The sequence below is a fragment of the Coregonus clupeaformis genome, unplaced genomic scaffold (genome assembly GCF_020615455.1).
Source record: "Coregonus clupeaformis isolate EN_2021a unplaced genomic scaffold, ASM2061545v1 scaf2561, whole genome shotgun sequence".
Lineage (NCBI taxonomy): Eukaryota > Metazoa > Chordata > Actinopteri > Salmoniformes > Salmonidae > Coregonus > Coregonus clupeaformis.
The window spans coordinates 1-6,173 of record NW_025536015.1 but is presented as its reverse complement, the minus strand read 5'-3'; positions in this window follow the sequence as shown (position 1 = coordinate 6,173).

The window sequence follows — 6,173 nt, the reverse complement described above, 5'->3', positions numbered from 1 at the left end:
GAAGGTGTTCGATGGAAGTGAGGTCAGGGCTTTGTGCAGACCAGTCAAAGTTCTTCCACACCAATCTCGACAAACCTGTAGCTCAATTGGTAGAGCATGGCGCTTTAACGCCAGGGTAGTGGGTTCGATCCCGGGACCACCCATACGTAAAATGTATGCACATATGACTGTAATTCGCTTTGGATAAAAGTGTCTGCTAAATGGCATATTATTATTATTATTTATTATAAACAATTTCTATATGGACCTCGCTTTGTGCTACGGGGCATTTTCATGCTGAAACAGGAAAGGGCCTTCCCCAAACTGTTGCCACAAAGTTGGAAGCACAGAATCATCTAGAATGTCATTGTATGCTGTAGCATTAATATTTCCCTTCACTGGAACTAAGGAGGCCCTAGCCGAACCACATGAAAAACAGCCCCAGACCATTGTTCCTCCTCCACCAAACCTTTACAGTTGGCACTATGCATTGTGGGCATGTATGCTTCTCCATCAAACCCAGATTCGTTATCCCGGAGTGCAGATGGTGAAGCATGATTCATCACTCCATAGAACGTCTTTCTACCGCTCCAGAGTCCAATGGCGGAGAGCTGTCACCACTCCAGCCCGACGCTTGGCATTACATATGGTGATCTTAGGCTTGTCGGTTAAGCTCGTGCCATGGAAACCCATTTCATGAAGCTCCCGATGAACAATTGTTTCTTGTGCTGACGTTGCTTCCGAGCTGTAGCTGCAACGCGCTCACACTCGGCGGTCCCATTCTGAGCTTGTGCTGGCCTACCACTCCGCGGCTGAGCCGTTGTTGCTCCTAGACTTTCACAATGCACTTACAGTTGACCGGGGCAGCTCTAGCATGGCAGAAATTTAACGAACTAAGTTGTTGGAAAGGTGGCACTCCTATGACGGTTCCCGTTGAAAGTCACTGTGCTCTTCAGTACGGACCAATCTACTGCAATGTTTGGCTTGCGAGATTAGCATGGTGTGTGCTCGATTTTATACACCTGTCAGCAACGGGTGTGCACTGAAATAGTCCAATCCACTAATTTGAAGTGGTGTCCACTACTTTTAGTGGCACCTTTAATTGAATTGTTCGACGATTAACTCTGAAAAAGCAGGCTTGAAGAGATAAGAGCCCGAGAGCAGAGGTCAGAGTCGGTCAATGGGTCAGTAAACTGACTTATAGTGGCTCTGTGGCTAAAGCCAAGAATGCAGCATTCAGAGGCATCATGCCCATAGGGTGCTCACGGGCATGTGCACCCTCAGATTTGTCCTGTTTTTTAAATTAATTACTCTAACAATTTTTGCCAACGTGTTATCATAACTGTTGATAAAGATGGCAGCGGGATTTTGCTAGAGGGCACACTGACTGGACCGGCAAAAGAGTACCCACCCGCATATTCTCCCCTAGTAAGTGGTACCTTCCAAGGTGCACCACGGAGCAAAGACACAGCGTTTGATTTGATTTTCAGTGTTGCCAATTTAGCGTACTTTGACGCTATATTTACGAATTTCAGACCTCTCCAGCGACTTTTATTGGTAAAAGACACTATTGCGAAATTCGAGCTACTTTTCGTAGTCTGCCTTGGGGAGTTTCAGACATCGAGATTTCTATGGTTTCATAGCTTTACGACAACTTTCCCCACAAAAATTCTGCCGCAAAGCTAAAGTTGGAGAAGCTGTCTGTCTCCCAACAGAAGTCACAACTGGCGCGCATACAGGCGGAGAAGCTTCACAAGGAGAGGGGGTTCGGCAGGAGAGGGGGCAAAGCGCTATGTCAGGGACCGCAGTTGTGCTCCAGCAAAGGCAAATTGGTGCTGGGAGACGTGAGTCGTGGCAATGGCAAAACCGTATCTAGCCACTTCTAGCAACAAAACAATGAGCCACATAGCGATTCTCACTGTGGAAAATTATTGGCAAACTGTTGCATTTTAGCTGCCGGTGATGGGCAGGACTCACGAGGTATGTTTGTGGTGGAAGGAATTGAATCTGCTATGTAGCCCTATTGATTCCTTCTTAATGAATAAATAAAACTAAAAATGTTTTGTTGTTTCTCTGTAGTACTAGCCGCCTAGCCATTTTATGACGTTGGCTTTAGCTAGCCAGCTAGATAGGTTCCGAATCTCCCAACCTCATTTCAGGCTATCAATGGAGTTAAAGTAGCTTGTCTAACCCTATTTTAGCTGGCATGTCGGCTGGCAAGGTTGCTGGACTTTAAAGAAAAGCAAGCAATTACTAAATGTACTGAGTAAAACTCACATTCCTTTCAATCTTTTACCCAGATTTTAGCAGAGATGCAGAGAAGCGTATTAATTGGCCTCTTTAAGAAAATAAACACCAGTCAGGAGGTATGCTAGATATGCAAAAAACATACTTGTTTTGCAAATGTAATCATGATATTAGTGTATAGAATATGAGCCATGATATGTGCCTGTATCCCACGTACTGTGTTGTAGAATGTAATATCTAGGCATGTTAGTGCAGTATATTGAGATGTGTGATTTATAACAGTCAGAATGCACACCCTCATTAAAATGACAATTGAACAGGTAAAGAGGGTATGCTGATAACCTATGCAGAAAAATATACATATTTTAAATATCTAATTAGGCATAATGATTAAGACTCTGATTGCAGGAAAAAGCTTTTTCAGGTGTTTGAAAAATACTTTGTGCCTGGGCAGCTTTGGCCAGAATCTCACTATTGTATTACACTGATAAGTGTAGGCAGCTCTTCCTCTCCTCACAAGGCCACGTGCACTGCAGTGGATGTGTTAAAATACACACAGTCAGTCTCCCTTTCCCTTTCTCAGGTGGGCGAAAGGTCTTTATTAGACAAGTGTTTTACTGCCAGGTTTACAGATGGTTGTTTGCATAATTAATGGTTCTATCTATAACAAGTGGGAGAAAGAACAACATGCCACAGGTAGGCCTGATTATCATGCCAGTCAAATCATATTTTTAAAGTTGATTAATTTTAGCACTAATTCTGTCAAATTTGCATCCCACATCAGGGTGGCCAATGTGACAGTCAGATGATGGTGTGTTTATAGCACAGCAATCCTTTCCAATAAAGATATCTGTCCCTCCGTTATTAGGGGTAAATCACATACATCCAAAATGTTGGCCTTCACAGAAGACTACAAGGGCTATGGAATCCAGAATGTCCAGCATGTCTTAATTCCACTCTGGAATGGTTTCCACCAATCCATCTCCCAAGCAGGGAATCTTTTCCCATCAGGAATGGTTCCTGACAGGCAGCCTGTGCTGTACTGTGGGGGCATCCTACAGTGGCAGGTGATCTGACATCGGCACACACTGGATTCTCATCAGCTCTCAATTAATCACGCCCTAGAGTAAAGGAATTACCATCTCAGCCTACTTCTTATCAACAATACTCTACATTTATAAAAAGGAAGTCTTCCACATACCCCAACCAATCTTTCACCTCGAATAAGCAGTTTTAGGGTTCCTAGGTTTTCAGTCAGTGAGGTTAGGTGAAACTCAACACCGGTATACATCTTTTTCTAATGAAATTCCTACTCATTATTTATGGTCCACAAAGCCAAGGAAAAATATATTATTTTTTCTGTCGCATTTCTCATTTTTCTCAGTGATTTCAGATCTTTTACTCGTATCAATCTTAATAATGCCATGCTAAATGCTCCTTAATAATTATATATCAAATATTATATCATTGATGGAGAGTTTATCGCCTTTATCCATCCTGTTTATTAGTATTTCACTGCAGGTGGCTCTGATGTCTTGTAACAATAATCAACACTATAGGAAGGTCAGAGGTATTGTGTTAGATGTCAGGACGTTTTATCTAACAGTGTTCAGATCTCCACATATTAATCCAGATAATACGTCTTCACTGGAAAACAAACTGCCACTCCCTCTCAAAACATTGTGGTCATTTTCATATACAATACATAATTATCGTTGTCTGAGTCATACATTCACAAGTGTGTATGTTTACATACTACTACATATCCTATACAAACCTCCATCCCTTTTATAATTTACATGTATTCTTCTGTAAATAATCTGTGAGTAGTCTTCCATCAATAAATACTTGGCTCCGGGGTGTCTGTAATGCTCCTGTCTAGTGCACCTTTGTCTCGTGTGGGCTGGATCTGTATAGTGGAGGGGACGTGTTGTTTCACTCTACTGTGTCTTTAGTGATCTGAGGGAGTTTGCCATGGCATCGCTCTAGCTCTATCATTTTCTGTGGATTGAGATCTTGGTTGCCAGCACCGTGACTCTGTCAGACCTGACCCAGAAGGAGAGACAGTGAGGGAGGGAGCTTATTGGAGGGAGGGGGGAGGGGGAGACAGTAAGCATGGAGGGGGGGAGGAGACAGTAAGCATGGAGGGGAGAGACAGTAGGCATGGAGGAGAGACAGTAGGCATGGAGAGGAGACAGTAGGCATGGAGAGAAGACCAACTTAAGCATGAAGGGGAGTGAGCCATGTAAGCATGGAGAGGGGGAGAAGTAGCATGGAGGGAGGGGGGGAGTCAGTAAGCATGGAGGGAGGGGACAGTGGGCATTCAGAGGAGGAGAGGCAGACAGTAAGCATGGAGGGGGGGTCAATAGGCATGGAGGAAGGGAGGAGACAGTAAGCATGGAGGGGAGGGAGGGAGACATGACATGAGAGGGAGTACAGTAGGCATGGAGGAGGGCCCCCAAGTAGCATGGAGGAGGGGGGGGGGGGAGGGGTAAAGGATGGAGGGAGGAAGACTGGCAGCTGGAGGAAAGGGGGGTGTGAGGGCATGGAGGGGGGGGGGGCTAGTAAAAGCATGGAGGGAGGGAGGGAGACGTAGGCATGGAGGGAGACTGTAGGCTGCAGGGAGGGAGGAAGACCTGCCTTGAGCTTGAGGGAGGGAGACAGTAAGGGAAGGGGGGGGGAGAAAATATGGAAGGAGGGTGAAGGTAGACAGTAGGCATATGGAAGGAGGAGGAACTTTGGAGGGGGGGGGGGGAACAGTAGGCATGGAAGGAGGAGGGAGACGGGGGGGGGGCGGGGGGGGCGTGGGAGGGGGGGAGGTCTGCAAAAGGGAAGGGGGGAGGGTGGTGGGGAGGGGATAAGAAGGAGGGAGGGGAAGAGAGTAGGGAGGGAGGGGGGAGGAAGTGAAGAGAGGGAGGGGGAGAGAGGAGACGGTAGAGAGAGGGAAGGAGGGAGGGAGGTGGAAGGGGGGGGGGGAGACAGTTAGGGAGACAGTGAGGGGGGGGGGAGATGCGGGAAGGAGGGGGGGGGAGGGAGACATTAGGAAAGGGGGGGGGGAGGGGAGAAGTAGGAAGAGGAGGGAGGGTGAGAAAGGGGGGGGGGGGGGGGGAGACGTAGGGAAGGAGGAAGACTGGGGGAGGAGGGAGGGAGGGAGGGGGGGAACTAGGGAAGGAAGGAGGGCACAAATGGGGAGATGGATGCACACACATTGGTCAGTCATGATTTTCCCGCCCGTCTGGGTAGTACTAATAATACCAGTATCCAGATCCATTGTCAAATGTCTTGTTAACCTTCACATTCTTGGAAATATCAAACTACAATCATCTGAGTATACATGAGGAGAAGGAGAGAGAGGGAAACTGAAATGAGGGAGGGAGGGATGGAGGTGGAGGAGGGAAAAGCGTATTAGTCAGTGCTGCTGGCAGTAGCCATCTGAAATGAATGTATTTATATCCCATGTTAGTGCTCTATAAGGGTGTATTGTGGGACAGAGATCAGTTCTCTCACACTCCTCAACACACAGGGCTCCAGGAGTATTGAGACCTTTGGAAGGCAGGACTGGAGAAGATGTGAGTTTCTGTTTATTTTTCACACATTGCCTGCTTGAACGAAAAGGCAAAGATAGAGACAGAAAGACGGAACAGACTGGTAAATAGATCAAGAGAAAGTGAGCCTTATGATACTAGGGCAAATGAATTAGAGAGAGACAGAAATTAGAGAAAAGCATGGATGGGAAGCAGGCCTTTTTGAATGGTGTTTGCCTGAATTGAACATTGGAGTCCCCTGCCTCAGTAAACCGTCACATTGATTAGCCAAGCCAACTAGCTTAGTTGATGAATTTAGATTCAGGAGCAGAGGAGAGAGAAAGGTGTGTGTTTGTGCGTGCGTGTGGTGGTGGTGCATTCGGATGGGCGTATATTACACACATGTGTTTCTCTACTGTTACA